Below are 12,564 nucleotides of genomic sequence, written 5' to 3'. Positions count from 1 at the left end.
TGGAAGCAAAAGACATAGGATATCTATTGGTAGAATGTGCTGGACTAGGGAGAAAAAAGTTGAGCTTCATTGATGTACCCCTGCTCAACTTCCTACCAAGAGCATGCCACAGGTCTTTTGGAAGAAATATTATTTGGACACCTGCCAGATGAAGGGAACTGATGGCCAATTGGTAATAATCAGAGAAACTGGGACAACCAACAGAAAGGGACAGAAATGGTTCCCATCATCTAGTTGAGGTTGTTCATATAATGAACCATGGTTATGTCCTGCTAATAAAAGGGCAACAAATTTTGAAGGGCAATTATGTAAAGAAATGTAATTTTCCTCTCCTTTCTCCTTGCCACCCTAACTAGTATTGGGATGGCTGGAGTCATGGGTGGTTTTCTATTGCTGTGTAACAAATTACCACAAATGTAGTAGCTTAAAGCAACACAAATTATTAGCTCACAGTCCATATATCAGAAATCCAGGTGGCCTCACCTGGTTCCTCTGTTCCAGGTCTCATAAAGCCTAAATCAAGGTGTGGGCCGGCTTGGGCTCTTAGCTAAAGGATCTAGGGAAGAACCTGCTTTCTAGGTCATTCAAATTGTTGGCCAAATTCAGTTCCTTGTGGTTGTAGGATGGTAGTCCCCTTATTCTTGCTGGCAGTGAGGACCGCTTTCAGCTCCTAAAGGCTTCCTGAATTCCTTGGCACACACTCCCCTCCATCTTTAAGCTAGCACCAGCAACAGGGTGTTCAATCACCTTTGTGTTTTCAACCTCTGACTTACTCTCCTGCTACTAGCCAGAAAAAAACTCTGACTTTAAAGGCTCATTGACTTGTTGAGGCCAACCCAGATCATCCCCCTTTTACCATGTAATGTAACAGAACCATGGGAGTAATAGCTCATCATATTCATAGATTCCCACACTTAAAGGGGAGGGGATCATCCATGGGCAAGGTCACTGGGAGTCATTCTTGGAATTCTGAGTACCACAAGTAATAACTGGGAATACAGAACGGGATGTGACAAGAAGACCTATGCCCTACATCCCACACCCCTATTCCCAATTCCAGGTCACCAGAGCCACAAGTCCAGCCTGCTCTGGTGAGAGGAGGAAAGCTTTGAACCAAATATGACTTGAAGTTTCAAGATGAAGACGTCAATAATAATTTAAAAAAACTAAAAGAACTGCCAGGTGCCGTGGTTCACACCTGTAATCCCAGCACTTTGGGAGGCCGAGGCAGGTGGATCATGAGGTCAGGAGTTCGAGACCAACCTAGCCAACCTGGTGAAATCCTGTCTCTACTAAAAGTACAAAAATTAGCTGGGCATGGTGGTAGATGCCTGTAATCCTAGCTACTTAGAAGGCTGAGGCAGGAGAATAGCTTGAAACTGGAAGGTGGAGGTTGCAGTAAGCAGAGATTGCACCACTGCACTACAGCCTGGGCAAAAGAGTGAAACTCTATCTCAAAAAAAAAAAAAAGAAAAAAAGAAAGAAAGAAAGAAAGAAAACCTAAAAGAACTGTAAGATTATGGATTTGGATTAGATGTCATTGAGGTAGGCTGCTTCCCAATGAAAAGGGGTATTACATGGTACAATTACCAAGACACATTTGATTGCAGTAAAAATCCAATAAGTAACACTTTATATTGATCTTTATAATTAGGGCTTTTGTTGTGTGGGTTTTAGAGATTGGTCTATATTATTCTTTCCTTATATACTCTTGTCCAGTTTTGAGATCAAGGTTTTAATAGTATTATAAAATGAGTTGAGTAGCTTTTTCTGTTCTCCAAAACAGTTTGTATAAAACTGAAATTATCTGTTCATTGAAGGTTTGATGAAACTAGGCTTGAAGATGTCTTGGTATTAGAGATTTTTGACTACTATTTTTAATTTTTGAAATAATTATTATTTAGGGCCAGGCACAGTAGTTTATGCCTGTAATCCCAGCACTTTGGGAAGCTGAGGCGAGCAGATTACTTGAGGTCAGAAGTTTGAGGCCAGCCTGGACAACATGGTGAAACCCTGTCTCTATGAAAAAAAAAAAATTTTTTTTTTATTAGCTGCTGGGCTGAGCACAGTGGCTCACACCTGTAATCCCTGCACTTTAGGAGGCTAAGGCAGGTGGATTACCTGAGGTTGGGAGTCCAGTCTGGCCAACACGGTGAAACCCCATCTCTACTAAAAATACAAAAACTAGCCAGGCATGTAATCCCAGCTACTAAGGATTACAAGCATGACAATCGCTTGAACCCAGGAGGTGGAAGTTGCAGTGAGCCAGGATTGTGCATTTCACTCCAGCCTGGGTGACAGAGCAAGACTCCATCTCAAAAAAATAAATAAATAAATTATCCAGGCATGGTAGTAGGCACCTGTAATCTCAACAACTCAGGAGGCTAAGGCAGGAGAATCTCTTGAAGCCAGAAGGCAGAGGTTAAAGTAAGCAGAAATTGCACCACTACACTCCAGCCTGGGCAACAGAGTGAGACTCTGTCTCAAAATAATAAAAGGGCCAGTCGCCATGGCTCACGCCTGTAATCCCAACACTTTGGGAGACTGGGGCAGGCGGATCACCTGAGGGTCAGGAGTTTGAGACCAGCCTTACCAACATTGTGAAACCCTGTCTCTACTAAAAATACAAAATTAGCTGGGCGTGGTGGTGCATGCCTGTAATCCCAGCTACTCAGGAGGCTGAGGCAGGAGAATAGCTTGAACAGGAGACAGATGTTGCTGTGAGACAAGATTGTGCCATTGTATACCAGCCTGGGCAACAAAGAGTGAAAGTCTGTCTCAAAAAATAATAATAATAACTACAATTATTATTATTATTGTTTAGTTTTATTTCTCCTGAAGTCAATTTTGTTAATGTTTTTCTAGAAAATTATTTATCAGAATATCGATTTTTTAGATATGATCTTTTGATGTATGTCTCTACTATATCTGTAATTATGTTGTCCTTTTATTTATTTATTTATTTATTTATTTATTTATTTTTATAGAGACACGGTTTCACCATGTTGGCCAGGATGGTCTTGATCTCTTGACCTCGTGATCCGCCCGCCTCGGCCTCCCAAAGTGCTGAGATTATAGTCATGAGCCACCGCACCTAGCCTATGTTGTCCTTCCTAATCCTAATATATGTTATGTAATATTAGGGATGTTAGCCAGGCACGGTGGCTTATGCCTATAATCCCAGCTGCTTCCCAGTGAAAAAGGGCATTATATGATATAGTCACCAAAACACATTTGATTGCAGTGAAACTCCAATAAGGAACACTTTATATTGATCTTTTTAAGCTGGGGCTGTTTTTGTGTGGGTTTTAGAGATTGGTCTATATTCCAGTTTTGAGACCAAGGTTTTTTTGTTTTGTTTTGTTTTGTTTTTGAGATGGAGTTTCACTCTTGTTACCCAGGCTGGAGTGCAATGGCGCGATCTCGGCTCACCGCAACCTCCGCCTCCTGGGTTCAGGCAATTCTCCTGCCTCAGCCTCCTGAGTAGCTGGGATTACAGGCACACGCTACCATGCCCAGCTAATTTTTTGTATTTTTAGTAGAGACGGGGTTTCACCATGTTGACCAGGATGGTCTCGATCTCTTGACCTTGTGATCCACCCGCCTCAGCCTCCCAAAGTGCTGGGATTACAGGCTTGAGCCACTGCGCCCGGCTACAAGATCAAGGTTTTAATGGTATACAAAATGAGTTTTTGTCTTCAAATTCTCACAAAAGTAGTCCTGCCTTGCAGGCCTGTCAAGCAGTCTTTGGTAGCATTCAAGTCCTCCTCCCAAGGCAAATTGTGGTTGGCATGCCCAGTAGATTCCTTGAGTGGGTAGGAGAATCCCTGCCCTTGAGCCTGCAGCCTCTGCCTGAACACTCCCTTTTCCTGGTGGCTGAGGCATTTGGAACTCTCTAACCACTACAACTGGCTCAAGATGTCTCTGCTGTTGGTCTTCAAAGTGATTAAAAAGAAACTGCCTTCTCCCCGATGAGGAGCTGCCTCACAATCATAGGTCTCTTTAATTTCTTTTTCCTGTGGCTAGATCTAGAAGGCAACCGCCATCTAATCTCTGGCAGTCTCTAGATTCAGGTCACTATAACATTTGCTTTATAAAAAATGCCATGATACGTGTGCCTGTAATCCCAGCTACTCAGGAGGCTGAGGCAGGAGAATTGCCTGAACCCAGGAGGCGGAGGTTGCGGTGAGCCGAGAGCGCGCCATTGCACTCCAGTCTGGGCAACAAGAGTGAAACTCCGTCTCAAAAAAAAAAAAAAAAAAAAAAAAAAAAAATGCCATGATAGTCTTTGCTTCTTTATTCTCAGCCAACATTGTCACTTACATAGATTATGTCAGATGTTTGGGGTCAGTCTGTTCCCTAGGACCCAAAGTAAAGAGCAGAAAGTTAAGCCAAAGAAGAACGAATGACCCACCTTGCAGTACATGACTTGCTGAGGATAGCTCAGGAGAGTACTCATTGGCTGAGCAACATAGTACGTTTACCTTCACTGACTGCAGCAAACAGTGCAGCTGCCTTACCAGCCCTAATTGGTCATGACTGTAGGTATCACTGTGAACAATATTGTAAGAGATTGTTGTATACAATGTGGGGGTTGCACCTTTAACTCACTCCAGCTCAGACAGGCAGATAGAAAAGTAGCACTTTAGGCTGGCCATGGTGGCTCACACCTGTTATCCCAGCACTTTGGTAGGCTGAAGTGGAAGGATTGCTGGAGCCCAGGAGTTCAAGATCAGCCTGGGCAACATAGGGAGACACCATCTCTACAAAAATAAAAAAATTAACCAGGTGTGGTGGTACATGTGTGTGGTCCCAGCTACTCAGGAGGCTGAGGTGGGAGGATCACTTGAGTCCAGGAGGCTGAGGCTGCAATGATCTATGACCTCACCACTGTACTCCAGCCTGGGCAAGAGAGCCAGATCCTGTCTCAAAAAAAAAAAAAAAAAGAGGTGGAGGAATTAAATAGTAAGAATTTGATCATGATTATATAGCATAGGAATAATTAGTTCACTGGAAAAATACATAAAAATGTCCAGGCCTTTCCATAGCTGGAAAGAAATAGTTGCCTAAATTAGTCTACTCTCTTACTTCTCATTATAAGGCACCTAAAAACTTTCTGCTAACCTACCTAATTTCACAGGTACCTTGATGCAAAGAAGGAGATGTTCATAGAAGGGAAATGCATAGTCCAGGTAGATCCACCTTTCCAAATTAAGGAACTGATATTCTGATGTATAAATCAGTCTCTTTAATTGGTTTTTTTAATTTTTTTTTGTTTTGTTTTGTTTTTTTTTTTTTGAGACGGGGTTTCGCTCTTGTTACCCAGGCTGGAGTGCAATGGCACGATCTCGGCTCACCGCAACCTCCGCCCCCTGGGTTCAAGCAATTCTCCTGCCTCAGCCTCCTGAGTAGCTGGGATTACAGGCACGCGCCACCATGCCCAGCTAATTTTTGTATTTTTAGTAGAGACGGGGTTTCACCATGTTGACCAGGATGGTCTCGATCTCTCGACCTCGTGATCCACCCGCCTCGGCCTCCCAAAGTGCTGGGATTACAGGCTTGAGCCACCGCGCCCGGCGCTTTTTTTTTTTTTTTTTTTGAGATGGAGTCTTGGTCATAGCCCAGGCTGGAATGCAGTGGCACAATCTCAGCTCATCGCAACCTCCAACCCCCAGGTTCAAGCAATTCTCCTGTCTCAGCCTCCCAAATAGCTGGGATTACAGGTGCCCACCACCACACCTGACTAATTTTTGTGTTTTTAGTGGAGATAGGGTTTCACCATGTTGGCCAGAGTGGTCTTGAACTTCTGATGTTAGGTGAGCCACCTGCCTTGGCTTCCCAAAGTTCTGGCATTACAGGCGTGAACCACCATGCCTGGACTTAAAAAAAATTTTTTTTTGCTTAATTCTGAAAGGCCAGATCCCAATTAAAGGAAAAAAAAAGAAAAAAGAAAAAAAAGAAAAAAAAATGTTTGAGACAGGGTTTTGCTCTGTTGCCCAGGCTGGAGTGCAGTTACACAATCACAGCTCACTGCAGCCTCAACCTACTGGACTCAAGCGATCCTCCTCCATCAGTCTCCCAAGTAGCTAGGACTGCAGGCAAGCACCACCACACCTGGCTAATTTGTAAATGATTTTGTAGAGACAGGCTCTCCCTATGTTGCTCAGGCTGGTCTCAAACTTTTGGGCTCAAACAGTCCTCTTGCCTCAGCCTCCCAAAGTGCTAAGATTACAGGTGTGAGCCACCATGCTTGGCCTCTTTAATTGTTTAAACAGCTCAATTAAGTTTTCTTAATTTCTAATTCTGTGATTCTATCTCCAGGGCTTTCGAATCTGGTACATAGAAGGTACTCAGTACATTGTTGGATGAATAGATGGCCAAACCATCATTGTTTTGTTAGTTTCAATTTTTCTTTTTTCCAAGACAGAGTCTCTCTCTGTCACCCAGGCTGGAGTGCAACACCGCAATCTCAGCTCACTGCAACCTCCGCCTCCTGGGTTCAAGCGACTCTCCTGCCTCAGCCTCCCGAGAAGCTGGGATTACAAGCTTGCACCACCATGCCCAACTAATTTTTGTACTTTTAGTAGAGACGAGGTTTCACCACGTTGGCCAGGCTGGTCTCAAACGCCTGACCTCAGGTGATCCACCCACCTCAGCCTCCGAAAGTGTTGGGGTTACAGGTGAGAGCCAGCGCGCTCGGCCAAGATTTGAAATTGTAATGATGAGTGGATCACCTGAGGTCAAGAGTTCAAGATCACCCTGGCCAACATGGTGAAACCCTGTCTCTACTAAAAATACAAAAATTAGCCAGGCATGGTGGCAGCCACCTATAATCTCAGCTACTTGGGAGACTGAGGCAGGAGAATCGATTGAATCCGGGAGGCAGAGGTTGCAGTGAGCCAAGATCGCACCATTGCACTCCAGCCTGGTGGACAAGAGCAAGACTTAGTCTTAAAATAAATAAAATAAAATAAAATAAAATTTTAAATTTTATGAATTACAGTCATTTTCTTCCCCACAGTATTACTGTGTAATGATTTGTTTCTGCAGAGGGATACAGGCTGACAGTTTGAGGTAGAGCTAATTACATTTAAGGCAGATTATAAACATCTTCACTTATTCAATAAAAACTTACTAAGCTCCTATTAATTTGGATGCTCAGCTCCAAGTTAATAGGGAATTAGGGAATTGGGGAATATAATTATCATAATTTTTAAAAGAAACTGTCCCAGCTACTCAGGAACCTGAAGTAGGAGATCACTTGAGCCAGGGAGTTTGAGGCTGCAGTGAGCCGTGATGGTGTCACTACACTCTAGCCTGGGTGACAGAACAAGACTTTGTCTCAAAAAACAAACAAAAACTATAGTTCTTTTTTCTTTCTTTCTTTTTGAGATGGAGTCTCGCTCTGCATCCAGGTACATGCCATCATACCTGGATAATTTTTTTGTGTGAATGTGTTTTTAGTAGAGACAGGGTTTCACCATATTGGTCAGGCTGGTCTCAAACTCCTGACCTCACGTGACCCACCCGCCTTGGCTTCCCAAAGTGCTGGGATTACAGGCGTGAGCCACCGTGCCCAGCCCAAAACCTGTAGCTCTTATATTTAACCCCAGTGGAAGGTGGAAGGAGTTGCAATTGAAAATAGTTAGATGTTCTAAGCAGCATGTTGAAAAAGGTGGGGAAACCAATCCATGTGTACTTAGAAATGGGAGAAGACTAGTAAACATTAAATAGAGAGTTCTGTTGATCTCCAGGGTCTCACTCATCCAGCGGAGGTTTAGGAGGCAAGCATAAGGTTGAAAATCCCAGGCCTTTCCAGAAGACTGGGGAACCACGCAGACTGGTAAACCAAGAACTGTTGGACATTAGTTGCTTTCCCATTGTTTTTTGCTATTATCAATAATGTTGTTTCTAGGCATAATGGTGCATGTCTACTCAGGAGGCTGAGGCCAGAGGATTGCTTTAGCCCAGGAATTGGAGGTTGCAGTGAGCTATATTTGCACCACTGCACTCCAGCCTAGGCAAGAGAGCAAGACTCTGTCTCTAAAAGTGATAATAATAATGCTGTGATAAACTTCCCTGCATAAAAATCCTTATGCAGGGCTGGACATGGTGGCTTATACCTGTAATCCCAGTATTTCAGGTGGCCAAGGCCGGAGAATTACTTGAGGCCAGGAATTCAAGACTACCCTGGGTATGGGCAGGCAAGGTGGCTCAGGCCTGTAATCCCAGCACTTTGGGAGGCTGAGGTGGGCAGATCAAGAGATCAGGAGATTGAGACCATCCTGGCCAACCTGGTGAAACCCCATTTCTACTAAAAATACAACAAATTAGTTGGGCGTGGTGGCACTCGCCTAAAGTCCCAGCTACTTGGGAGGCTAAGACAGGAGAATCACTTGAACCCAGGAGGTGGAAGTTGCAGTGAGCCAAGATTGTGCTACTGCACTCCACCTGGTGACAGAGCGAGACTCTATCTTAAAAAAAAAAAAAAGACTAGCCTGGACAACAAAGAGAGACCTCGTCTTTACAGAAAAACAAAAAAATTAGGGCCGGGCACCGTGGCTCACGCCTGTAATCCCAGCACTTTGGGAGGCCGAGGCGGGCGGATCACCTGAGGTCGGGAGTTCCAGACCAGCCTGACCAACACGGTGAAGCCCTGTCTCTAAAAAAATATAAATAAATAAACAAACAAACAATAAGCATGCCAGACTCAATGGCATAAGCCTGTAGTCTCAGCTACTGAGGAGGTCAGGAGGCTTAGGTGGGAAAATGACTTGACCATGGAAGTTTGAGGCTGCAGTGAGCTATGATCTTGCCACTGCACTCCAGCCAGGGTGACAGTGAGACCCCATCTAAAAAGAAAATCTTGTTGCACATCTTTACTTTCTTGGGATAAACTCCTGAAAGTGGATTTTCTGGGTTACAGGGCATGAGTATTTTTGTGGCTACACAATTTATGGTCTCATAATGAATGTAAGAGGATACTTGTTTTCCCACACCCTTGACAGGACTAAATTTGGAAAAACGTGGATTTATCGATCTCTCTGAAAATTAAAATGTTTGTCAATTTTCTATGTTTAAAAATTTCGGCCGGGCGCGGTGGCTCAAGCCTGTAATCCCAGCACTTTGGGAGGCCGAGGCGGGTGGATCACGAGGTCAAACGATCGAGACCATCCTGCTCAACGTGGTGAAACCCCGTCTCTACTAAAAATACAAAACAACTAGCTAGGCATGGTGGCGCGTGCCTGTAATCCCAGCTACTTAGGAGGCTGAGGCAGAAGAATTGCCTGAGCCCAGGAGGCGGAGGTTGCGGTGAGCCGAGATCGCACCATTGCACTCCAGACTGGGTAACAAGAGCGAAACTCCGTCTCAAAAAAAAAAAAAAAAATTTCATTTAAGAACAATTTCAATCCATTGGAAAGAATTGTAGAAAAAGGAATTTGCTTTGTGTTGTATTTCAGTGACTGTCGGGTCTTTTTTTTTTTTTTTTTTAATATTCCTGAGTTGAAGTTAGAAGTGTTCATTAATGCTTTACCTTCTGGGCTTAACAGTGAAGTGTGATACAAGGAAAAAGGGGTGGTGGAAAAGATTTTTTTTAAAAATGTAAAAGGTTGGCCGGGCGTGGTGGCTCAAGCCTGTAATCCCAGCACTTCGGGAGGCCGAGGCGGGTAGATCACGAGGTCAAGAGATCGAGACCATCCTGGTCAACATGGTGAAACCCCGTCTCTACTAAAAATACTAAAAATTAGCTGGGCATGGTGGCGTGTGCCTGTAATCCCAGCTACTCAGGAGGCTGAGGCAGGAGAATTGCCTGAACCCGGGAGGCGGAGGTTGCGGTGAGCCAAGATCGCGCCATTGCACTCCAGCCTGGGCAACAAGAGCGAAACTCTGTCTCAAAAAAAAAAAAAAAAAAAAAAAAAAAAGGTTGGTTGTGATGGCTCACACCTGTAATCCCAACACTTTGGGAGGCTGAGGTGAGCGGATCACCTGAGGTCAGGAGTTCGAGACCAGCCTGGCCAACATGGCAAAATCTCGTCTCTACTAAAAATTAGCCAGGTGTGGTGACACGAACCTGTAATCCTAGGTACCTTGGGAGGTTGAGGCAAGAGAATTGCTTGAACCTGGGAGGCAGAGGTTACAGTGAGCCAAGATCACACCACTGTACTCCAGCCTGGGTGACAGAGTAAGACTCCACGTAAAAAAAAAAAAAAAAAAAAGTAACATGATAAGAAATGAAGGCAAAAAGAACACACATGGGAAAGGAAAATGATGGGAAAGCAGATGGGAATAGACTCCGGCTGCCACACGGGCTCTTGCCTGAACTTGCCCCTTTGCTTCTATCATTGCCCTGTCTGATGTTTTCAGTTTACAAGTTGAGCAACTGCAGCTTCCTTTATCATTAGAAGAGGAAATGAAAGAGCAAGGGTAAAAGAATTACTGGAGCCAGCACAGAATGTTTTTTGTTTGGTTCGGGTTTTTTTTTTTTTTTTTTTGGCTCCAGGCTTGTTTTGTTTTGTTTAGAGGGAAAACCCATGTGTTGCAACTTGTTTGATGACCAGGATTTTAGTGCTCCGACCTTCAGACGTTAGTCATTCCTGCCGGTTAAACAGTTCCCTCCCTAGTTTTGTACTGGCCCTTGGGTTAAACACAACACGGCCCTTCTAACCTCTCAGAAAAGCCTGAGAAATGAATTCAAATTCTAATAAGCAGCATTTCTGAATGTTAAAATGTGTGTGAATTGGCTACATATTATTTTAATTTTTTTCTCTTTCTGCATTCAACATGTACACTACTTACTAACTGATATATATGTTAAACGTTTCGTTCTCTCAGGATCTTTCCTATTTAGTGAAATTCACTGGGCTAAAATGTAATGTTAAATACTTACAAGAGGCTCTGGTTATAAAATGACTGAAGAGGAATTTCTCCATAAATAGGTTTGGGTTTAGAAAACCTACAATAGCAGTGGCTACACTTAAATGACCAGAAAAATGACACAGCTCCTCCTCTTCATCTTCCTCCCCTCCTCTTCTGCCCCTTCCCCTGCTAAGCCTGGTCCAAACCGGGAAGCCCCAAGAAGCCACGCCTTGGCGAGCAGAGGTCCCGCAGCCCCCGGAAGCCAATAGACTCCCTTAGGGACTCTCGGTCCCTGAGCTACTCGCCTGTGGAGCGTCGCTGTCCCTCGCCCCAGCCCTCGCCAAGGGACCAGCAGAGCAGCGGCAGTGAGCGGGGTTCCTGGAGAGGCCAGCGTGAGGACAGCCGCTCCCCCAGCCACAAGCACAGGGGGGAGACGCCTAGCCCTCGGCCCGCGCGACACCGCTCCTCCACGTCTCCATAAATCGTCTTTGGGGGATTCCACCACACTCCATGCTCTGGAGCCACAGGGGGTGCCCGCTTTTCCCCAGCAGAGCCGTGGGAGGGTCCTTGTCTGCCCGGCTTTGAGCCTTGGCAGCCCTTGGACGGAGGGCTCCCTTTCCCTCCCTTTTTTTTGTTCCTGTGAAATGTTAATCTCTGTGAGTTTTTCCTGGTTCACATGTTCTGGGGGTTTTTGGGGTGGGAGGGAATGCAGATGGGAGTTGGGGGAGGGGAGGATAACAGCTCAGGACACCCCAGCCTGGAGTCAGAAGGAGCCAGGGAGGCATGACCCTGCTTGGATCCAAAAGTTCCTGGGGTGATGGTGGTTTGGGATTGGAGGTTGTGTGAGGTTTTCTTGGAAGGCAGGGGCAGAAATTGGAATTAGTTGGTCCCTTCTGCCCCGCATGAGGTTGTGTACCCCGCCCCCCAACTTTTCACGTTCCTTAAAGGCATTTTGGTTTTTAAAAATCTGTACAGCAAGAGCAACTTTTTCTGTCAAATAAAAATGAGAAATGCAGGGAAAAAAATGTTTTCAATCTTAGAGGCCATCATCCACTTTAAAAGTAAAGTTACATGGTTTTTATCTTACCATCTTACTTAAAAGTGATGCAGATAACTTAAAAAGTGATTTGAAAACATTAACAGCACATAAAAACAAATAATCCATAAAACACAACACCTAAAATATGATAGAAAATTATTTAATAGAGTAATTTTAAAAATTAAATTGTAGTTATTCTTAACAGAAGACTGTCTTTGCCACATTTTAAAAACAAGTAAGGTTAGAAAGAAAGAAAACTAGAGTCCAGACCATACTACACCAGAACTTTTTCAGCAAAATTGAAAACAGTCATTTAGCTGATTGTGAAAAGATAAATCCTATGCATCATGTCAGAAGTACACACATGATTGCCAGACAGGATGGCTCGTCTGTAATCCCAGTGCTTTGGGAGGCTGAGGTGGGAGGATTGCTAGAGCCCAGGAGGGTGGCTTGAGACTGCAGTCAGCTGTGATTGTGCCACTGCACCCAACCTGGGGCTCAGAGACCCTGTCTCAAAACAAAAAAACAAAAACAAACCCCATAACAACAACAAAAAAGAAGTTCAGGCCAGGCGCGGTGGCTCAAGCCTGTAATCCCAGCACTTTGGGAGGCCAAGGCGGGTGGATTACGAGGTCAAGAGATCGAGACCATCTTGGTCAACATGGTGA

Source organism: Saimiri boliviensis, chromosome 7, assembly GCF_048565385.1.
Source record: "Saimiri boliviensis isolate mSaiBol1 chromosome 7, mSaiBol1.pri, whole genome shotgun sequence".
In the NCBI taxonomy this organism is placed as follows: domain Eukaryota; kingdom Metazoa; phylum Chordata; class Mammalia; order Primates; family Cebidae; genus Saimiri; species Saimiri boliviensis.
The sequence above is the reverse complement of the archived record's forward strand: the minus strand, read 5'-3'. Positions refer to the sequence as shown.